The 13,489-nt window shown below is 27.5% G+C and overlaps 1 protein-coding gene across 1 annotated transcript in view; it reads right to left on the bottom strand.

Annotated features, from left to right (window-relative positions):
• The window catches only part of LOC142328135 (amidophosphoribosyltransferase-like), a 45,898-nt gene that overhangs the window by 16,946 nt on the left and 15,463 nt on the right, over positions 1–13,489 (bottom strand). The gene's annotated exons all lie outside the window — the stretch shown is intronic.

The following is a 13,489-nucleotide window of genomic DNA, read 5'->3' on the forward strand; positions in this document are numbered from 1 at the left end:
AATTCAAAATATCTACTAATCCATTTATTAAATAAATATTTAATTGTAATTTACCATTCTAAGATAGACTTATATATCATTACAAAAATATAGTTATCAAAAAATTACATAAAATTAAAACAGAATATGGAAGTTAAAAAAAAAATCACTTTTATAAAAAGAGGTAAACACAGGAAGAAATTTTTTGAATAATATTTATAATAATTAAAATAAATTGTTTTGAAAAGCATAATATATAATTAATTAAATTTATTAATTTTATGTTAATATATTCTGGAAATCCTACTATACAACCTTCTACTATACCTAATATAGAACTTTTATAAAAAAAAAACCATAAAAAGAAATGACATGAAGTTTAAAAATGAGATGACGAACAAAAATTTACAAGGGTATTTAGAATGAATGAAAGGGTGGGATAGGTTGTTTATGATAATCTGCTCTCAATCCAGGGAGTGACAGGAAAGGGAATTCAGTCTTAAACCTCATAATTCCATTACTACTCTGAAGCCCTAGACATTCATGTTTGAATACAACTTGCCACAAAAACACTTCTCAATCTGCATTCACAAAAGAATAAAGCAAAAGAAAAATGTATAAAAAATATAAAATGTTAATTTTTGTTCAACACTGACTATATTAAGAAGAATTTATTACATTTTACATAATAATAATATTTATGAAAATCTTAGTACAGAAATTTCAACCTGTAGAATGTGCATCAAGGGTTAATACATGAAGAACCAAGCAGTTCCTCAATTAAAATAAATGAAGAGGTACACCAACCTTTCATACAATTTAATAAAAAACTTAATAGAATCAGTCACCTAATGCATGAGTACAGTCAGATTCCATGATAAATGATTAAATTGTTCCTGAGAAATAAAACCAAATAAAAGTTAACATAAAAGAATACATAAAAAATTGTGTAATGTAGCAATGTTGAGATTTACCAAAACCCAAGAGGAACATAATTAGTAATGGAAATACTTTTTTCCTATGTTTTATAAATAATACATTAGTTCTTGTTGTGTTTGTGAATTTTATGTTTTGTTTCTTCATTGTTTTCCAATTTTTTATAAAATATTTGATTTTTTTTTTCTTTGCTTATTTATTTTAATTAAAAATTTTGGTTTGTGATATCAAAGATCTTTTTTGTTTACAAAAACCTACCTGTTTTTTTGTTACAATCTCTTCTTTTTTTTTCAATATGATTTTGTCTTTTTTTCGGAGTGATTATTTTTTTTTTTTTAATTCTTTTTCTATAAGTTTGATTTTTTTTTTGATTAATTAAAACAAAGGATGTTGAAGATCTTTTCAACACTCAGGAAACATAATTGAAACAGATACAGCATGTGTTATTGAATGGCATATTTTAGATAATTCTATTAGCAAAATAGAAGCCTGGACATGTGCTAAATAGTCCCGTGATAAAACATACATAAAAAAATTGCATTTTAATATATCAACAATAGAAGAGGTTATCAAAGTAAATTTTTTATGATGGATTAATTTATTTTAAGCAAACCACTTTAAATCAGAAACAGATACACTATTAAATGAACATGATACACTATTGTTTATTTTAATGACTAAGAAATAAATTTATCTTCTGTCAGCAAGTGATTTTAAAACTTGCAATGTTTATGACAGCAGTCCTAGTATAAAAGCAAAAATAAATATTTTGTTAAGTAAAGCGAATAACAGTAATAAGATCTTGCAACAGATAAAACTATTACACCACCACAATTTAATGTAAAAATGTTAAGATAATTATTTTTAAGAATTAATATTATCAATTAATAATTGAAAAAATCAACTAAAAAATCTGATGCAGACACCACATGACTTCCTTGTATGCCTGTTAAATTACACATGCATATTTTTTTAAAGTGAAAAGTATACAAATTTTTATTTCATTAAAACTTCTAATATTTTTTCATATTTTTTTTATTGTTATTATTGAATTATTTATTGTAAAATTTTTTTTACAATCAAAGGTTAATAATTATTAATAAATCAATAAAATTAAAAAAAAAAAGTAGTTAAAAATAATAAAAGGAAGATGAAGTCTGATTTGAACTAATGTGCCTTCTTATAAGATCCAAATATTTTATTAATTAAAATTTCATTTTGCTATAACTCTGGAACCAATGAAAATAAGTACCACTTATGATATATCATTGAAAATCTCTAAATGAGGGCTTATTATTACAATTAAGAAAAAAATCAAAATTCAAATTGTTTTGGATTTTGGGTTTTTTTTGGACACTTTTGGTTCAGTTGATTGCAATCAAAAAGGCACAACTAGATGCTACAACAGTCCTAAATCTAAAATTTCAACATACTATGGCTAATCGTTTTTGAGTTATGTGAGACACATATGTATGTACGTACAGATGTCACACCAAAACTGGTCAAAATGGATTCAGGGATGGTCAAAATGGATATTTCCATTGAAATCTGAAAACCACCATTTTTTTGCGATCACAATACTTCCTTTACTTTGCACAAGGAAGTAAAAAATCAACTAATTACTGAAGTTGGAAAAGAATAATTAAAACTATTATTTAGTTCTTTGTATTGCTACATATATTTTAAAAAAAATTGAAATACAATAAAATATTTGATAAATTCTTGCCATTATCCTCATTTAACTATCTGCTGCTTACGAGGTACAAAACCCAAGAAAATCCGTCTATTAAGTAGTTCATAATGAAATTTAAGAACTCATAACAAAAAGAAAGATATAGAATTTTTGGCAACTGACTGAATGAAAAACATAAGGAATTATCCTTTCCAGGGCCAAAATAAAAAAATTACTTTAATGAAGTATGAAAACAGAAATAAACTATTGAAAAGAAATGTAATATTATGATAAGAGGTTTTGCTTCTTTATCAATTACAGCCCCTAAATTACTGCTAAGATTATATATACACCTAAGTTAGAGCAAATAAATAAATTTACTTATGTTTAATAATATAATTAAAGATATTCTTTCCTCGGTGCTTTAGTGGTTCTATCATAGTGAAGAATACTTAATATATATATATATATATATATAAATAAATAAATAATGAAACTATACAGTAATTTTATTGAGTAGTATCAAGTGCTATGATTATTATCAGTAAAAAATTCTAATAGTATCCACTAGCATTGCTTAACTTAATGGTGGGAACTGGTTTATTAAATGTGGCTTTGACCATTCCTGAAATGTTACAAAACCATCAGGTTATAATAGATACAGTTTACTATGTTACCCATCAACCATAAGATTATAATCAGTAACAACCTTAATTTATACATTTATTAGTTTTTGATAATAGGACGTGTTGTATTAAAAGACTGATGTTAAATATTGCCTAATCAGAATCATTTTCATTTGTTCATGACCTTTTTATTCAATAAATATTAGTGTAATTAAGTATATACAAGTATAATTTAAAATTTCAATGATGCAAGGATTCATGATCAAAATTAAACAACTATGTAATAAAAACTATACTGTATAAAACACATCAACTTTTTAACTGATTTCAAGAAAGATGTTCAATTTCACTCATGTGTTTTTTGCACAAAAATTGATGCATTTGGTAAAATGCATCCATTTTGAAGATTCTTTTTATATTTTGTAAGTTTATTATAAGCTTTTATTTTTTAATCTCTGAAGTAAGTTTATTTTTTAATTATAAAATGGATTTTAAGCACATCTATTTTTATTTTATAATTAATTGTGTATTTTGCAATGCTATTCCGATCAAGGTTTTATCACTTTTTCCATGATCCATTCAGGCAAATGCTGAGGCAGTTCCTTTTTTTTATCAGTGGAATAGCACATCTACTCACTTTGTTATGATGTACATAATGTATAAATTATGTACCGACAGACATAAAAGATTTGTTTGTTTATGATTGTATTGTTTCCATTTGTCCACCACTGAATTGACAAAAGGGTTGAAAAGTTTTTGTGTTACCAAAGACAATAAAGAAACCTGTTGATTAACAACTTATGGTGGGATATGGAATTATTCATAAAAAACAAAGCTGATAAAAGGTTGCATATTTTCTAGCTTTGCTCTTGACAGATCTTTATTTCAAAATGCCACTAGATTTTATGGATTTTAAATATTAATGACTTTATTATTTTTACTTGGAATTGAACAAATCAATTATAATATACACATAAAAAACTATTTTAGATAACAAATCTAATAAATGATTTTAAAATTCAGTTTCGAAGACTGTTTTAAGAGATTATGACAATTTTTCACTAAGTGGTAGAGGGCAATGAATGAATGAATGAATGAATGTATATTTACCTCAAGTAAAAAATTAATAACCTGTTATAAGATTTCCTTATAAGGAAATAATTTATTTAAATTTTGCGCTCTAAAATCTGTTTAATATTACAAGAAAACTAATAAACTGTTTGTAGAAGCATAAAACTTAGTATAGTTTACATATCATGCATAGATACTTGGTCTAATTTGATGCTTACTGTTTAAAGTTCGTTTAGAAATGTTAAGCAAAATCTAATGACAATTAGGGCCTTATCTCCTTGTCAGATAAGTTAGAACTTATGTTGAATATTTTTTTGTAAAGTATTTAATAATCTGTTTTGAAAATATGTAAAACAAAAGCTCTAAAAAAATTAAGCTATTATGTCCAACCAACTTTAAAGTTCAGTACAGTATACAAGTCACATTTTATCGCTGTACTGAATTTCAAATTTCTTTGATGCCCCCACAAAAAATTGAAATATCTAAATAGTGATAAATATTCCACCCCTTTGTCTGATAAGTCTAAAATTTCTTGACATCATTTATGCCATTTATAAAAATATTTGAGCCAAATTTCAAGGTTTAATGTCAGGACAGTTTGAGAAATTTAAAATACCTCCAGACTGTCAGAGATATTAACTTATATAGTTAAAATACAGGCCTATATATATATATATATATATACATATGTACAAATATATACGTACATACGTGCATTTTTCTATTGGTTTTTTGTTTTTCGGCTAGACATAATCATGGAACGTCGAGATTTTTAAAAACTGTTCCAACGCAAAAAGTAAAAAATAATAATAAATTATAATGGTTTGTAAAAACCATATGTGAAATGAAAAGAGGGACAAAATTGTCATACTAAATAATTTTTGCGGTTCACTTAAACAATTTCAGTCATAGCTCAGTTTTTATCAGTCGATTTGAACAACTGAGGTATCATTTTGTTGAAAATAAAAAAAAAAAATAGAATAAAATTTTGTCTTGTCTAATAAACAATATTCAATAAAACTAATAGACTAATTGAAAAACAGAAATTGAATAACAGCAAAATAGAGCAGTGGTTCAAACAAACTTTTTTATTTTGATCTTCTTAAGTTTGGCCAACCCTTCTTAGGTCATCCTATGTAGCTACTTACAGGAAAACAAAAAAAAAATATTGGTACCGTGATTCATCCTTGTCCACTGGGATCGAAAATCAGGCCAAAGTTGGTTTATGTATATATATAAGCTTCCAAATATGAGTATTTGTAAACTTTTCTGGTCAACTGTTTTTGAGACACAAGGCAAAAATTGTCTAAAAATAATGTTAAATATCTCCTACCCCGAAATCAGATAGACTTAAAACGTTGGAATTGTTACAACTTAATAAGTACTTTCATCATACTAAAGCTCAATTCTCTAAGACTTTTACACAAAAAGTAAAAAATTCGAATTGGCGAAAATTACTCATCTGCCTTTTTTTAATTTTGTCCTAAATTTAATACAATAACATATATATACAATTTTTTTGAGCCATTTTTTTAAAAAAATTATGTTGATCCAGTCCAGAGATATTAATCAAAATACAGGCCAACATACGCACAGTACATACATTTTTCGGAAATTTCTTTATTTTTTGTTTTTGGACTGGGTTCTTAAAATGTAGTCATTTCCAAAAACCCTGACACCCAACATTTTGATCGAACGCTAAAATTTCTCTTTCTAGCTGTGTTACTGCAGCAACAATAGAACTGTGGCTGGGAAAGTAAAAATTAAACACAAAACATAAAAAGGGTTGTAAAATTGTCACTAATTTATCTTTAAACAATGTGTATTATTTCGTCAGATTTACTGGGTCATAAGAATAAGACGATTAACTACACAAACATATCGCCTAACACAGTATACCATTCCTGGCATACTTGGTTAAAGAAACGGGGCAAAGAATGAATTCTACTACAACTAGGACCACGAAAATACTTATATTCAGTAACCTATAATTAAAATAAATATTAAATAATATGTATTGTAATAAACCATAATATTTTTATCAACAATAAACATTAAATACAATACTATTGACGCACTGTACCTATTCCTATATATATTTATGTCACGTGTGAATTGAAGGTTGAAGAAATTTTGTTTTTAGTTACGAAACGAAGAAGAAATAAATAACTAAAGGTCAAATCTAATTAAGTAATGACACGATAATATAACAATAGATTTAGGAAAAATATTACAGCCTATTTATGCTGTTATTTTCCATAAAATATATTTCATAAACAAATATATAATTACATCAAAACATGTTATGTTGGATATTTGGATGCTGATGTGTAAACAATTAGTAAACAAAAAGGATTTACAAGCTGATTTACTAAAAATGATCGATAACAATGACGAAACTTAATGTAATATTACAATTATAAAAATATAAATAACGGGAAAAATTAATGATTAAAAAATATATTATTTTGTTAAATAAAAAAAAATGAAGATAAATAATGACGAAACTCAAACAAGTATTACAATAAATAAACATAAAGGGCAAGGGCCGTAAAATGGAATTTTTACTAAAGAGGGGATAATCCAATAATATTTACATTTAAAAAGTAGAAAATATTTTTATATACTACTTTCTCGGCGAATATTGCCGCAATAGAGCTCTATTAAAGGGGAAAGCATGGCGATTAGGTAAAAATGGGATATCGGGTTTTTTCCAAATCTTCGTTTTAAGATCAAACTAGTTCAAATAGACCAAAAAACTTAATATGTGCATCGTACTGCTTTTGGCCTTATATCTCCGGATTCATCCAATCGATTCTCTTAAAATTTCGCTCTACTATTTCTATATATGAGACACTGACCATATCAATCTTTTTTTCAAAATTCTTTCAGGGGATGTGCGGATATCGCAAAACACGATTTCGATTTTATATTTATATACATGTATAATTTACATATAATTTTTTTTATGTAACCTCAAAAAATCAACCTCCCAACCCTCTTAAAATTTAAATTATGTTTTTTGTCCTTTTGTTCTATCTCTCTTCCGTTTAAATATTGTTCAACTTTTTTTTTTTTAAAGTTCGTATTTCACATACAGAGCTATCAAGAATTGTATACAATTTTTTTTTAAATTATAGACACCTTACCTAAAATGGAGAAACGTTTTTTTTCAAATATTGTCTTTTTCTTATTTTAGCTTCTAGAAAAAGGAGGTGTTAGATTTAGAGAAAGCTTTATAAGCAAACTTTTATATATGTGCAACCTATATATACATTTTAAAAGCTTAACAATTTTATATTCTTTAAGCTTAATAATTTTTATATTTTTTTATACTACAAAATAATTTTTGTTTTTATATTTTGAAAGCTTAATAATTATATATTTAATTATTTTTTAAGCTTAACTTATACATGAATATTTTTTAGAAAAGATTTTCTTAAAATTTTTCCCCTACCTATAGAAAATATACATTGTTTTTATTTTTTGGCTCTAACTGTTTTAAATTTTTTTTATGTAATTTTCTTCTTCATTTAAAGAGCTATTAAAATTAAAATAACTTGGGCACCTATATTCTATTCCGGATCCAAAATGAGAAGCAATTTTTTTCATTACTTTCATAAAAGTTATACGTTATTTTTAAACAATTCTGTTTTAAATTAATTTTTTTTCTGTTATGGATCACTTATTTATAAGTAAATTTTTCTTAAATTTTACCACAGAATAAGGAAGTCCCTAAAATCAAAAATCTTTTTATTCGAAATTTCATACTCAAATCTAATTTTGGTAATCATGACTTAACCGGGAGTAGCTAGGAAAGTCATGCAATACCTTGCCAGCTTTTTTAAATATCAAATAATAATCTGAAGTTAAAAATTTAAACCATTTAAAAAACTTTCAACTTGCAAACAGTATAAAATTTACATTTTACTGCAAAATACAAAAAATTATTACATAATTCTTATTTAAAATTTAAATATTGGATACACAAACTAAATAATTCCTCTACGAAGACTCAATTTTTATTGATATCAAGCTTACAAAACTGCAGGTTAATGCAATTGTGTGAATTCTAAATTCTTTAATTAGGACAGTTATGAAGCTAAACTTGTGAAAGGTTTTTAATAAACAAAGGTACTCTTATATTTTTTAACAGCTTTGTAAAAAAAATAATAAACTTATATTACACGCTTTTAACTGGATAAATTTAGATGTATGGTACTTTTTATAAAAATCGGACAATGTTTATACTTATATTCCGGAGACACAAGATCCTTTTAATATCCGAGCAAGCGAACGAAATAGGATCACTTCCGCAGAATCCTTATATAAATGCAACATGGATATGAATCGGATATGATACAGATTCAACAGTGGTTTCACCTTTAGATACCAGAACTAGAAGTTTTATGAGTAGTCTAAAATAAAAAACTAATCATTCTCGAAAATACGAATATATAATAACAAATGAACAATATTCCTATCATTTCATTGAGCCGAATATACTATAGCAAATCAGCATTCAAGCCCGCTGAAATATTGATAACATTCAGCTCTATAGATGGGTTATCCACTTCTTTCATCGTAAAGATTGGTTAAATAATGGACATTATTACTTTCAGAGAGAATAAATATAATTAGTTCATCTAGCATCTTGTGCGCCATCTAGAACTTTTTACGTTACTCATTTCCCGTTTATGGAGAAAGTATATTTAAAATGGGGAAAGGCTATTCTGAACTTCTCCTGTTTTAGGCATCAGGGAAAATACCGAGAATATCTTGTAACTAGCATCTTGTTCAATGGGCGTTTTACACATCACAGCCATCAGAAATACTAGAACAGATAGTATTAAATAACATTATCGTACACCTTTCTGTTATAAAAAAAGTATTAAATACGCTGTTTCCACTTAGCAGAAGAATATATTATTGTAAGAAATCAAAGCCATTAATGCACGAATGCAAAGTAAGTTACAACAGGAGCCTTGGCAAGGGCCGTAAATTTCGCAATGACGTTTTCGTAAATTAACGCGTTAATGACCATTATAGAGAGTTGTATACCGTATTTTTTTTTTTAAATAAGAGAAAATATTGGGATTATTGATATAAATCAATGATAGAATACACTGTTTTCTGAATATTTATTTTTAATTTTTCAATCAATAAATTAGTGAAAATACCATGCCTGACCGGGATCTCCGGATGAAAGGCCGAAACGCTACCTACCATTCGCGCCACGGAAGCCAGCTAATATAAAAACTTACTTACCTATTGGTGTACATTAAAATTAACCTCTGTTTCTTTTTTCATTTATTTTTATCTGTTTAGCTTTTGGAACCGCCGTAAGGTATTAATTCAGAGGATGAATGATGATATGTACGAGTGTAAATGAAGTCTTGTACAGTCTCAGGTCGATCATTCCTGAGATGTGTAGTTAATTGAAACCCAACCACCAAAGAACACCGGTATCCACGAAATAGTATTCAATCAAATTCGTATAAAAGTAACTGCCTTTACTAGGATTTGAACCTTAGAACTCTTCACTTCGAAATCAGCTGATTTGCAATGATGAGTTAACCAGTAGACCGACCCGGTGGGTTAACCTCTGTTTGCTACTACGTTTTTTTTTTATTTTTTTAACCTCCGGATCCACCGTTAGGCATTCTTCAGAGGATGACGATGAATGGTTTGTAGCGTGTGTGGAAATGCCATGCCTGACCGGGATTCGAACCCGGGACCTCCGGATGAAAGGCCGAGACGCTACCAGTCGCGTCACGGAGGCCGGCCGCTTACTAACTACCAAGTCTGATTAAAATCAAAGTAAAAAAATAGCTGATACATTAAACAATATTCCTTCTGATAGATCAGTGGCTGAAAAGACTTTGATCGTTTGATCACCTGTATCATAATGAAAATCTGTTTATAATGACCCTCATTATTTTATAAATTCCAACCGCGAAATTCAAACTTATAATACAGTCATAGAAAAACTAATTTAACCACTCACTTTGGTATTTCTTATAATTATCGCTAATTCTATAAACTAAACTACAATATAATTAGAAAAAAATGGAATATCAATAAAATACAAGGAAAAACATTCAGAGCGGATTCTTTATAAAACAATATGTAAAGAATGTTCTGTAAACTTATAAAAGCGTTTCAAAAACGTTTATTTTTTGACCGAAAACAACAAAATTAGACAAGTGCAATGAGAAAAAGATTTCTCATTAGATAGTTAATACAAATTATTTATCGATTCTTTTGTTTTTTCACAAGAGCGCTAATGTCGAGCTAAATTAAAAAGTAGTTAAAAAAATTCTTTCTTTTTTATAAATTTTCCTTCGTGTTTTGAAGACCAGTTTTAGAAATGAAATAAATTTAATAATTTATAAATTAAGACTACCCTCGATTTTTTACTTTAGCTATAAAAGAAATTATTAAGATGCAACACTACTACTATAATATAGTTTTTATAGGCGTAATTGTACTTAAAAAATAATAAAAAATAAATAAACAATAAATCGACATAATAATTTCCCATATTAGATTGATCAGAAAATAATTTAAAAAAAATTCATGCACTAAAAAATTATTTATTAGTTCAGTAATAACGTAAATGATATTATTAAATAACGTCATTCATAAACTGATTAAATGGTATTGACTTGATGATTACTGGCAACAAAAAAATCTATCACTCGTTGATAAAAACAATATAATATAATTTTGCAAATCATTCTTAAGTATTTATTTACAATAATGTCTTTCAAATGACGCTAGTGTAACGTAATTAACTCATCATTATTTTTATTACGAACAAACGCTATAATTAAAATCTTGGCAGCAACACATTTTGTGATTATTTAAAAATATAATCTAGCAATCCTCAAGCTTTCTCATAGTGGCTCAATTTTTTATGACGTTAATATAAAGTGGGATTATGTTTGCAAAATTTTGAGAAAACTGTACCCAAAAACTATTTACGCCTGGAGATATTGACCCCAAAACTTTACCAACAAATGTCCCATATATATATATATATATATATATATATATATGACTTTCTGTAAGAATTCCATTAAAATCGGTTTATCCAGTCAAAAGTAATTAAGATTCAAACACTCCCACACGTACGTACGCACGTACAAACATTGTCCCCCCACTTTTTGTTTTTTGGGGTCCCGGAGCCATGAAACGAGAAATGAAAAAGCATACTCTATTTTTTGACTGATTATCGTACTTTCCTTCTTGCAGCACAGCTTAGTGTTATGATACTTGCAAAGTAAAAATTGTCCTTTCACATAAGATTTGTTTTAACTTAAAGTCTGGCCTACGTTTTATTTTACCAATAAATAAAACAGTAATGGGATAAATCTTCCCCTGATACATTAGGTGATCATAAATTATTCAGTACATTTTAGGTGTTAATAAAAAAATAACAAAACAATGTACTTATATAAACGTTTTATTATTGAACAGGGAATTTCAAACAGTTTTGCTTAAAATGCTAAACACTTTCGTCATCGTATTTCTTAATAAAAATATTATCACCATTTGATTCCTAACCCTCACTTCACTTTTATTTTTATTTGTATATTATTAACAAATTATGAGACTATAAATATGTAATCTAAATTATAAAAATAAGACCGCACGAAAATACTCCTTTCCTTTTGGATATCCGCAACCAAACTGCGACAAAATAAGTCACTAAAAATCTAGTCCACGAAAAAAAAAAATCTGATATGAAAAAGATAAGTTTTGTTTTTTATCAATGTAAACATTGAAATGAATATGTGTATTTTTCATAACACTGTCATGTAACCAGCCACCCGTGGGTGTGGAGTGTATTCTCAGGGTCTGCCGTAATACAAAATCAAACGTTTCGGTAGTGGAAAATTTACGACTGCATCCTTGTAATAAACTCATAATCTAAAAGGATTCAAACGCAATTAAAATCTATCCATTATAAAACAAATAAATCTAACTGCCAACTAAAATAAAAAAAAACCGTGGGTATTTTATTGATTTAAAGAAAATCCAGCAAGGGCCTAATGCCTACATTCTACAAAACAGTAGGGGGACAAATCTTCTCCTGATACATAGGTGATCATAAATTATTCAGCACATTTTAGGTGTTAATAAATAAATAAAAAAACAATGTACTTACATAAACGTTTTATTATTGAACAGGGCATTTCAAACAGTTTTGCTTAAAACACTAATTAACTTCAAAAACGTTCAACATGAGCATCTTTTGTGGTGCATAAAATGTCTAGACGATAATCAATTTCACGCCACACTTTACGAAAAATATCTGCAGTTATTCCATTAATTAAAACTTCAATTCTTCGTTTTAGTTCATTGATGCTGACAACTTTCGTTACATCCAGTCTTTGATCAACTCCCCAAAGAAATTGAGTGGCGTAACGTCAGGGGATCGAGGTGGCCAGGGAATTGGTCCATTACGATCATTAAGGTCCATTGAGGAAATTGTTCATGTAGGGAGTGAGTCCCTAACATGTAACCCCAGTGTAGTGGTGCGCTATCTTGTTGGAAGTAAACGTTGGGATTCCGTTGTTCAATTTATGGTACTACATACTCCGGTAACATGTCAAGATAATTAGCGCTAGTAAGTTGGCTCGGCGAAGGAGAATGGTCTGATTATTTCATAAGTAGCCACCAAAATTGTTTTCGGGCTATCACGTTATATTTTTCGAACGGTATGAGACTTCTCGCTATTCTGAATTCGACAATTATGACGGTATGTTTCTTCCATTTAACATGGTAAACGTAGCAAAATAAAAAAAAAAAACTTTTTTTAAGGTGATTTTGGAGGTCGGGAAGTAGAAAAAAATATAGATTTTTTAAATTCTTTTAACTATTTTGGTTTATTTTAACATAAATATAATAATAATTTTCTAATAAAATTTCATCATAAATTACCCTCCTGCCCCCCCAAAAAGAAGAAATCTTAGGAAACATTTTCATGTATAATTATTTTTCCACAATATAAGAATAAATAACCGATGTCAGGAAAATAAACATATAACAATAAAAAAAAAAAAAAAAACATAAAATGAAAACAGATAACATCTGTTTTTATTGTTTTGCCGAAAAAATTATAAAAATGTGATAACTTATTAGAGCAAAGAATTGCCATGAAATTTCAAATGAAACTTGGAAAAACCGCTACTAAAAC

The sequence above is a fragment of the Lycorma delicatula genome, chromosome 7 (genome assembly GCF_047948215.1).
Source record: "Lycorma delicatula isolate Av1 chromosome 7, ASM4794821v1, whole genome shotgun sequence".
NCBI lineage: Eukaryota > Metazoa > Arthropoda > Insecta > Hemiptera > Fulgoridae > Lycorma > Lycorma delicatula.